The sequence below is a fragment of the Silurus meridionalis genome, chromosome 2 (genome assembly GCF_014805685.1).
Source record: "Silurus meridionalis isolate SWU-2019-XX chromosome 2, ASM1480568v1, whole genome shotgun sequence".
Lineage (NCBI taxonomy): Eukaryota > Metazoa > Chordata > Actinopteri > Siluriformes > Siluridae > Silurus > Silurus meridionalis.
Genome location: NC_060885.1, coordinates 31,621,355 through 31,632,092, shown reverse-complemented (window position 1 = coordinate 31,632,092; position 10,738 = coordinate 31,621,355). Strand labels below are relative to the sequence as shown.

At 38.1% G+C, this 10,738-nt stretch overlaps 1 long non-coding RNA gene across 2 annotated transcripts; it reads right to left on the bottom strand.

Annotated features, from left to right (window-relative positions):
* Window positions 1–7,283: 7,283 nt before the first annotated feature.
* LOC124376998 lies at window positions 7,284–10,738 on the bottom strand. Of its 2 annotated transcripts, XR_006924037.1 has the most exons (4): window positions 10,582–10,738; window positions 10,046–10,180; window positions 8,301–8,527; window positions 7,284–7,731 (listed from the first exon to the last, which is right to left on the bottom strand). It is a non-coding gene; the product is annotated as an uncharacterized LOC124376998 (long non-coding RNA). The 2 variants fall into 2 exon arrangements; XR_006924036.1 differs by lacking the exon at window positions 8,301–8,527.

The following is a 10,738-nucleotide window of genomic DNA, read 5'->3' as shown; positions in this document are numbered from 1 at the left end:
CTGAGTAGTGTTTTTGTCTTGAATTTGGTGCATGCAGTCTTTTCCTATTGCCTGCTACTTCCGTTAAAAAAAAAAAAGACAATTTAAAAATTAAAAAAAAAACCACTTCTACTAACATTCACTTTGCAGAATAAATTTTGTCCGGTTCATTTTTAATTGTGATGCATTTTCCTCAGCCGAAGCCATTTTCACTGAGGGGAGAAAAAAAAAAAGGTTTCTAATGAGCAAGCTGACAACACGAGGACAAACGACGACAGACGGCACAAAAAAACAAAACCTTGAGAGTCAGGAAACCTTGTTAGCAGCCAAGATGTCATGTAACCTTAGCGAATATTTGTGTGTGAATTCTTTTTTTTGTGACATTTCCAAGTCAAAGAATAAGTGCAAAACCAAGTTCAGGTCAGAGGTTGTATAAGCTGGTGTACTGAATGTAATATTAGGAAAAGCATTTCCATTTTTTAAATGAGAAATGGCAAAACGTCTCACTGGGGATAAACAAAATGTGAATCCAGGAGACTAATTGGACGTTCCAGTGATTTGCATCTTCGTATTCATGAACAGACATGCTACAGATGTGAGACTGTGTGCTGCACGAATTGTTTTCAGCTTGCTGGTCAAACGCATTTTTCAATGCAGCAAAACACACACCTACGGTAATCAACCCCGTCATTAACATTCTGGCCAAATGTTATTTAAACTCATGTTTTATTGAGTTTAGACTTAATTTTGTTTAAAAAAATTGAAGTGGAATACACTATACACACAAGTCCTGGAACTTTTGACTTTTCCAGCCATATGTGGTGGTTCTCCAAACTGTTGTTTTACAGCTAGGTCATCAGAAGTGTCCTACCTGAATCAATCCTCCTCTTCATACCATTTGTATAATGACACAGCTATAGAAACCGTCAATATTATACAGAAACGGAGCACTGCATCACAGACAGGTCTCATACAGTACAAATTAATGCTTCTCCTTTGCATAAAACTCAACCCCCAAGCAGTTAAAGATTTTATCTTAATTCCTCAGAAAGACATCAAAAGCAAAAGTTTTAAGCTTTATACATTTACAGTGGGAATGGAATTCCCATTTTAATCTTATCAGCAAAAGATTTTACTAGATTTACACATTTACTGAGGTAAAAGTCTGGTGGTCTAGTGGTTAGGATGCGGCGCTCTCACCGCTGCGGCCCGGGTTCGATCCCCGGTCAGGTAACCAACCCCAGCCACTCTTAGTGCCGGTCCCAAGCCCGGATAAATGGGGAGGAATGCGTTAGGAAGGGCATCCAGCGTAAAAACATGTGCCAAATTAAACATGCGGATGGTCCGCTGTGGCGACCCCTAACGGAAGAAGCCAAAAGAGTTTTTTACTGAGGTAAAAGTCACTTTTAATTCGAAGATTTCTCATGGCAAACATGGGTCCAACAATCAAAACAGTGAAAAAACATAGGAACAAATTCTTTATGGTCCAACTACTGGAATATTTTCAAGCAAAATAGCTTATTTGCTTAGTTGCATGATTGTAAACTGAATGTTATAAACTCCCATAACAGAACTATGATGTAAAAAATGAAAAACCTTTGGCCTAGAACTTTATGGAGTTTTATAGAATTTTATATTATAGGGATATAATTTGGCCCAGTATATGGTTTTAAATCAATGGCCACATTTCTGTAGAGTAGCCTGTTGTGTGGGCCGTGTCGGGGGTTTGAAGCAGTTGATTAAAATTGTGCCGTAGTGACTCTTACTAAGGTCAAATAATTAGTATTCAGATATTCTCCTATTACAGATGAATTGCACAAAAACAGCACATTAAACTAATGATTTAAACAAATGGAGAACCAATCAAACCACTTCAATCAATTCAGGAAAATCCTGATTAGGCTTGAATAGCATATTTCAAGCACACAGTTTCAGGTCCTACAGCATGGAAGATATGAAGTGCAAGCCCCTGTCACCAACAGCTTCCTAAAACATCGAGATGATTTTCTTGCAGTAGAAAACGATCCAATTACATTAAAAAAAAGTAGCTTCAAATATACTTTGATAATAAACAGTGTAAAAACAGTCGCTGGCTGATGAGGTTTAAACTCATCCTTGTGATAAACAATTGATTTTTAAAAAAAATATGATGTAATTCATGATATAGCAGCTCACATATGTTAAGTTTTTCTAATCAATTTCTTTGACTACATCATTATTTTCTGCCATTTTGACAAGAAACGTACCAAATTGGTTGACTATATTGCCCCAAAACATGCTGTGTGACACCGAGCCACTTTCTGCGGCCTACAAGTTAATTTGGACAATTTCACGCTTTCTGAATCTCCTTTGTGCCGTGGTTACGTTGTTTAAATTGCTTCATTCGTAAACCCTGTCCCCTCTTTTTTTTTTTCCTTCTTCATAGTAATCTCTTTTCTTTTCCTTCCTAATGCACGCACAGTCTTAATAATAACTTGCTCACCTTCTCTTTCTTGTCTCATGACTATTAATTATACCTTTTAACTTTTCCATTGCACGTCTCTCTCTTTCTGTTTCAAATCTGTGGCCACCATTTATACACACCTTCACTTGCTTATTCACACTCAGGGTTAAGTTGAGTTGTTAAAGCACCTAGCATGCTTTTTTGGGGTTTTTTGGGAAGTGGGAGGAAAGCAGTGAATCTAGAGGGAACCCACACAGATTCAGGGAGAACGTGTGAAAATCCACACAGCCAGTAACTCGAACTCAGTGCTGAGGACAATGGAGCTGTGAGGCGGAAACCGTACGTGCCGTCTGGTTTATTGGAAACGATGTGTGTTATGTATAAAAATTAATTTTAAAAACCACTCCAGAGTGATTGGAAAAAATGATTAAACAAAATCTGTGATGAGCAATATTTTGGACTTGAGCAAATATCTTCTGTCTATTTGAAAGTCATACTGTTAAATTGTTGCGAAATTGAGCTAATCTTAGCTGCCTTGGTTTGTGTCATCATTTTATTCACTTAATGATTGCTAGATATAATATTATAAGCTAGCTTAGATATCAATATGAGCAACACACCGAATACTGTGAAGGACAGTGGTGGACCATGTACACAAAGTAGAGTGGTGGAATTTTACTCAAGTTAATATAAAAGTGCTCCCTTTTAACTTTAGTGAAAAAGTTACTGTTGCTAAAATCCAAAATACTATGAATTATTATGGCTATAATGTTCCTGTTATCATTTTTTATTTAAATACACTGAAGAACACCGAGATGATGATTATGATGGAACCTGAATTGGAAATCTGACAAGGTTGTTCTGTAATCTTTACACTTTACCAGTGGTGGATGAAGTACACAAAGCATGTAGTTGAGTAAAAAGTAGGTCCCTTAAACTTCACTTGATTTAAAGTTAAAAAATATTCGCCTTCAAATCTACTTAAGTATCCAAAGCACTATGAATTATTATGGCTATAATGTTCCTATTATCATTTTCATCACACACTCTTTAATCAACTCAAAAGTGAAACTCTAATGTGACTCAGCTCCACATGATATGAAATGAGTCAAACACTGATATCACTCAAATAAGGCCACGGGTGTTGTGGCGAATTTGAGTCGAGATTTTTTCATTTATTCCTCTCAAAATGTTCTGATTGCTGTTGAACAGACACTGAGCTGCATGTCGGTGATAAGTAGATACACCAAGCCGTGGAAAAAAAAACGGTCAAAACAGAGTGTGCCCTCGACCCCGATTGGTGACTCGCTGCGTGTTTGCCCAGTTACGCTTTTATCCAGTTAAATAAAAAAGGAACGACTGATTTTTACAAAAAAAGTTGAGTAAAAAGTAAAATTTGATTTATACAATGTAGTGAAGTAAAAAGTCTCCCCAAAGGGGAACAAATCCAAACAAGACCCGACTTCGCTTGGGTTTTTCGACGATCTGACTTGCATCAAACCAGAGTTTCAGCTCTGAGATACAAGCCCACGACGCTCTGAAGGAAATACAGGTGGTCACTACACTGCAGGTCTGGTGTGAAAATGTGAAGAAGCAGATACCAGCTGACCTTTTCTGTAGTATATTTCACACGTTTGCACGGGCCAAAACAAAAACGAAGGCGACAGGTCTAAAGATTGACACCTGCACGTTTTGATCATCTCAGTCCAAAAACAAAGACTCCAATGCATCAATGAATCCGTATCCTTCTGGATAAATAGCACAAGCTAAATCTTTTCAATTGAAATTGATTACACACGAGTTTTGTTATGGAGGTGGTTTAGAAAATTGGGCAACCACCAGAATTAAATCATTTGAAGTTTGGTTACTTAAAGTTGAACACAAAGTCGATAAGAATTAAAAAAGATAAGCTGTAAGATTTAAATGTACAGAAGCTGTTGCTGTAATTTTGTATTTTTTTGTTCATAACCATTTCCAGGAGTTCCAGAGCATGAGTGAATTTTAAAGCGATTAAACAGAATTTCTCATGCCATTTTTCTGTCACTTTTAGCAAGAGCTCGTGTGCAAGAGTGTGTGTGTGTGTGTGTGTGTGTGTGTAAGGGGGGGTGTTGGGGGCACTAGGAGAGGAATCGATTGCCTTCACACTCGAGTGCTCTCTCGCTCTCTTCATTTTTACTCGTTCGCTCAATCTCAAACCACTTCTTCCCTCTTTTCCAATCATCCCCGCTCCCCTCTTCAGCCTGTTCTGCTTCTCCATTTCCTCAGCTGGGCCTCTCTGCTCATCTGTATAGAATGAAAATGCTTTTGATGAAAAATGAAACAACGCTTTAGTGGATTAATGCAGGAAAAGGCCATAAATGCTTGGAGAAAAAAAAAAAAAGGCAAAATATCCTGAGCGTAAATTCGGTTACGTGCTGTTTTGCTAGCGTTTGTTTTTTATTTATACTGTCTTTTCAAGCAGGCAGATGTCTACAGGGCATGAGCACAATCCCATTTATATGAGCAAGGATGAGAGAAAGAGAGGGGGGTGAGGAGAGTTGGAGAAGGGGAAGAGAGAGAGTGCACTACTGCCCCCTTCTGAAATGACTTTGGTTCTGTATATAGTCAGAGACAAGTTTAAAATTTTTGATTTAAATTGGATTAAAGAAATGTGATTAAAAAATAATTACAAATTTAGATTTTTGTATAATAAAATGTACTCTTCATTTTTATCATGTTTATTCCTGAGCATAATTTAAGTTTTATCCTTAAAAATAAACTTATTTTCCCATTTTTTCATGCATTTGGATTTCTTTTAAAACCTGTTTAGTTTTTCTTTTTTTTTTTTTTCTTTTTTTATTTAATATTTAAGCTCCCTTTCAAATACAAAATGAAAACCAATTTTTTCCCTTTTTTCTACCCATCTATCCTGCACAGGTTATAACAGTACAACACTGCACTACTAAATAATACAAATTTCCATTCAGTGCATAGTACAGGTACACTGCAACAAAATGCAATTTAGCATCTACCTATTTATCCAAGTGCATATAGTATCAATTGTGCAAACGGACAAATGCAGATAATATGCAATGTACAGCATGTAACTTATCCATAACTGGATAAATATACAGCAAACAAAAATAAAGGCTGGTGCAGTGAAACTGTGCCAAAGCTGGTAAGCAAGTATGCTAAAAATAAATAAACATAAATAAACAAATGTTTGAGGTTATATTTAGTGCAGGATGTGTGTAAGACACTACGCAGAGAATGTGGGATATCAAATTTACAGTATGTACAATGTGTAAAACGAAACATTAAAATGTAATTCACTACTCGCTTTCATTTTTTGGCCACAGTTTCGAGCCTGTATGCAAAATGCAAAGCTACAGGAAAGCCTTTCCTCGTATGGAATGCTAATCAGTCATTGCTAATGAACACATCAGGCTGTAGTTGCTTGTTGCGTTACAGCATCTCACTTGATATCATAGAAGTGGTTTCCTCACTAGTCTTCCTTTTTTTCAATCACTAATGAGGTTAAAATGACGATGAAAATGCAGAAGGAATCAAGAACTGCTACACTGGAGACTCCTTTCATAATGATGGGAAGTGGTAGCACCGTGATTGTGAAGGTCATTAGTTTAAATCCCAGCCCCACCGTGCTGGGTCCTTGAGCAAGGCTCTTAACCCTCACATGCTCAGTTATATGAATGAGAAATCTAAGCTGCTTGGTATAGGAGCATCTGCCAAATGCCTTAAATGTTTAGATTTTGTGTTGCATAAACAGGTTTTTTTAAATCCATTTATTATCCATAAGTATTCTCAGCTGCTGTTTTGTAGAAAGGCAACATCAATGCTGAAAAATGTATCCAGGTTTTAGAGCAGCATATCCTCCCATCCAGACATTTTTTTTCCCCCAGACCTTTTAACAATTGAAAATATTTGGCGCATCTTGAAACGAGAAATACGCCAAAGACGACCCAGGACTGTTACTTCAGTTCCCAGATGTTTACAGGCTTTTGTTAAAAGAACACCTGATGCTACAGTGGTAAACATAGGCCCCATCCCAATTTCTTTTGAAGCAATTAAAAAAAATAATAAAATGAATAAAAAAAATTACCCATTTCTTTTTTTTTTTTTTTAAATGGTACATTTTCTCAGTTCAAACATTTGATATGTTTTTCATGTTCTACTGTAATATGCAAATCTCATAAACCCACATTTGTTTATCATTGCATTCTGTTTTTATTTACATTTTACCCAGCGTTCAACCTTTTTTGGAATTGGGGTTGTAATGACTGATCACCTTCTGACTAATTATACCCAAGGATTCAACAGTGCTGTCAAAAGCATAAATAATATGAGAAATTTAGATTTTATCACCCATCTCTAATAACATTCCTAATTGCTTTTCTACAGCATTTTTTCACCCTACTGATTTCTAAATAAAGGTGTTTTCTCTCTGTGCCATTATCTGCATCGACTGGTGTCTATTCATTAAACCGGTTACTGTATTCACCTGGCTAAGTTTGTGGTGGTACCAAAGGTTCGAAAAGAAGACCTCCAGGTTACATTCCAAAAACAGCAGGAACACTGGGGGCACCGTGCAAGGGGAATATTTTGGAGGTGATGGTGTGTAAACGCAGATAAATAAAAGTACTTTCATTCAAACAGAGCCAGTCTTGAAACTTTTTGATACCACCTCATACTAGTGACCATGTGCATGTAGATCACTTCAGTAAAGCAGTCATCACAGAAGACTTGCTCCATCATGTGGTCACTAATAAAATTTCAGAAAGGATGCTTCAAATTTCAGTGATGTGAGGTTAATGTTTTAGGCACCAGTCAAAAAATGCTGTATAAATGAGAACGCTTTTAAAAATAGAATGTTTATAATTTATTTTTAGTATTTACAAAATAAAAAGTGAAAAATCCCATTTAAAATCAATATTTGGTGTGACCACCATTTGCCTGCAAAACTTGCATCTGTTCTTCTAGGAACACCTGCACACCGTTTTTGAAAAATTTTGGCAAGTAAGAGGTTCCAAAACATCTTGCAAGGATTTGGTCAGCACTCCGTCTCTTCATGTAATCCCAGACAGGCTTAATTTAACTGGTTCCTCTGGGTTTCCACTAGTTCTGATGGCACTGCTGGACATCTTCCACTGTTGAAGAGAAGTTAGCATGCATTAAGTTTCCTTGGCAGACTGCTGCAGCTACGCTTCTCAGTGCTTCTTCAAAAGAGCTTTTTGCATCTTGAAACCCCAGTCTTTTTTGAGATCTTTGCCAGGGAGAGAGCTAATGCAGTAGAGCTCATTTGCATCTCGTTTCTGGACAAGACAAAACAGAGAAAAATATGCGTTTTCAAATGGGGGTATTAGACATTAAAAATAAACAAAAATAATAATATTAGTGTGGACATGGACTTTGACTGTTCACCATTTAGTTTGAAGCCTCCTGCACAGCTGTTTCTGTTTCAGTTAATGACTGGCATATAATTAACCAGGTGCTAATAATTAGCAATTTCATATGCAGGTTGAAACCCAGACACTGATTTTACAAAATCTGTGACTTTGCACAAGGGTATAAAATGTGCAAGAGTAAGAAGTAAAAGCCAAAGTGTGGTCACACCAAATATTGATTTGGATTTCTCTTTTGTTCATTAACTTTCCATTTGATTAATTGATCAATTATGAACATTTTCAAAAGCATTTTCACTACTGCCTAAAACTTTTGCACAGTACCACATATGTTGTATATCATTTTATCAGGACAGGATGCTCAACTTTTTTCCCCCATGTACCGTTTTATTTTATTTATTAAAAAAAAAAAAAAAAAAAAAAAAACTCTAAAGGCAACTGATGAACTGACATTTCAAGCATTCCTCCCCCACAAGCACCTCAATGTTAGCTGTGCCAGAGGTCCGAGATCTAGAACATGCCTGACATGAACAACATCTTGGACGTCATCGACGAGCCAAATCCGCACATACTCCGATCGCCTGAGCAGGTATGCTGTCCGACACAGCGCCCTTTGGTGTATGAACTCCATGTCCCTGTCGGTTCCGTCACCTCCCCAGTCATCATAGGTACGCAGACTTTTTTTCTCGGAGCTCATTGTTCGGTGCTATAAATATCATTGTGTATTTGGGAGAAAGTCATAGGATCAGATTGTTATAGATGTGATGGCCTAAAGTCATCATGTGTTTCCAAAAATCTAAATACAGCATACAGCTAAAGGTGAGCGAAATGCTTGTTCAATAATAGTTCATGATCTAAAGGAGTCCTGAGTACAATGTAAATGAATCAAGACAAACTTACAGCACTTAGACTAGGTTTGTTGCATTTGTTTATTCACATCTTATTTAATGCATTTTCTTAATGCAGTACTAAGTCTCCAACACAAAAGGAGCAGGAGCCTTACAGTCATACCGCTCTTTCATAGCCTCTTGGGAAGAATGCAGAGCAATACCTGCCTTTTCCCCTCGTTAACTTTAAACGTTCACAAACAAATCAAACATCCTTCAATAGTTTTTCCCAGAGGTGGGGACACTTTGCAAACCACTGTTCTTGCAGGGCTTTTAAGAGACCGCTCACAGTGTGACCGTCAAAAGATTGACTAAATCATCCAATTTTTTTTTATAGAGCATGTGTCAAACAGGGAACACCAGGCTGAGAAGTAATGCACAGGTTCTAGAACAACTTCAAGGAAGGAGAAGATTCTAGTTCTGGCCATGTCTTTCCTTAGAATGACATACCTGCAACCGGTAGCTCTGAGCACACAGCTACCTTCACTAGAGCTGAGAAATCCTCCATTTCCAAATTTACATTGAGTAATTGTACACAAACTAACCCATACAAATGCCTTGAATTTATACGTCTCTCCATGCATAAGAGGCTTTAGAGAACGGTACCGTACTTTAACACTGATGTCTGTGCTGAGCCAGTATCTGTCTCTTTATCCTGGTCAACACTTAAAGATGCAGAACCTGAAGACACAAACGATTTAAACACTGGCTCTATTAGACGCTGTGGGAGCTTTGCAAAACCACCGCTGCATTCACCTTTTTAATCGCAGCCTGCTATTTCATTTGCTTCCGCTTTAATACTAGGGCATTTTATTGCAAACTGCCTGTACCAAAATACCAATTTTAGTCACGGGCTAAGACCTTACCAGAAAATATAGCAGCTTTGGCCAGGGTGTCAATCTTCTGCTCATTTAAATGTACCACCAGCTGCTCAGGCAGATGACTTCAATTCTTCTAGCAATAACTTCTTTAAGCTGTTCAAAATCTCACGCCACTGGCGGAGCACCATTTATCATACAGGGTGGCTTTCTCAGGCGCAAACTCAACATGGGTCTGGTAAGCAGACTTCAGTGGTTCTATAGTTTTGCCGGGATGCTTCATGGCACGCACTCGTATGCACGGAGCGCCCGAGCCTTTACAGTCTCATCATTCAAACTCTGCTCAAGAGTGAGTGCTATAAACACTTCCCTTGCCTTACCAGACAGTTTACACTAATAATGTCCATACACTTTCTGCCAGGTTAACGTTGTCGTGATACCTTCAAAGTAAGCATCTTCATCTTTCCGGGATACTGGCACTAACCCAATGTGACGGCTATCAAAGGCAAGCAGACTTACTGTTGAGGACTCTGCTGGGACGGGAGGTGACCTGGAGATCTCAGCGGCAACGGGGACGTTGATGTTCCAGGACCTAAATATTAGTGGCAGTGGCACCGGCTTCCACCGCTGATCTACCAGGTCAAGTTTTTTCCTCTGAAATTTGAAAAAGACAGCAATAAGGAGCAGATCACCCTTCCTGCACCCATCAAATTCATCCAACAAAGAACACAGTGTAAATGTGACTAGATCAAATGCCATAATACCACCAAGACAGTATACCAAAACTCCAAACACGCCAAATATAAAGATATCCCAAACGAGCCCCCAAACCTGTTATGACCCAGTCTAGGTGTAGGCCACTCAGATTAACTAGAGAATGGGTATCTTTATAAAAACACAAACCAGACACACAAAGGTTTTCTACACAAGGTGTTAGTATATTGTTTACACAGGTGTATTCATTTACATATACACACAATGTACAATGGCTTGTCTCCAGGGGGACAAGGCCAAAATAAATAACAAAGAATGTCATCGTTAGAAAGCTTTCTCACCTGAAAGAAAAGAAACAAAAATAGCTTTCCAAATTCCCTTCCTCAAAAACAGAGGAAAAACAATCCCCACCCCCAAAGGAAATGGCAGCCCACCCATATACCATCCAAGTGAAGCCCACCCACCACCACCAACATCACAAGAAACAACCTTCCCAGG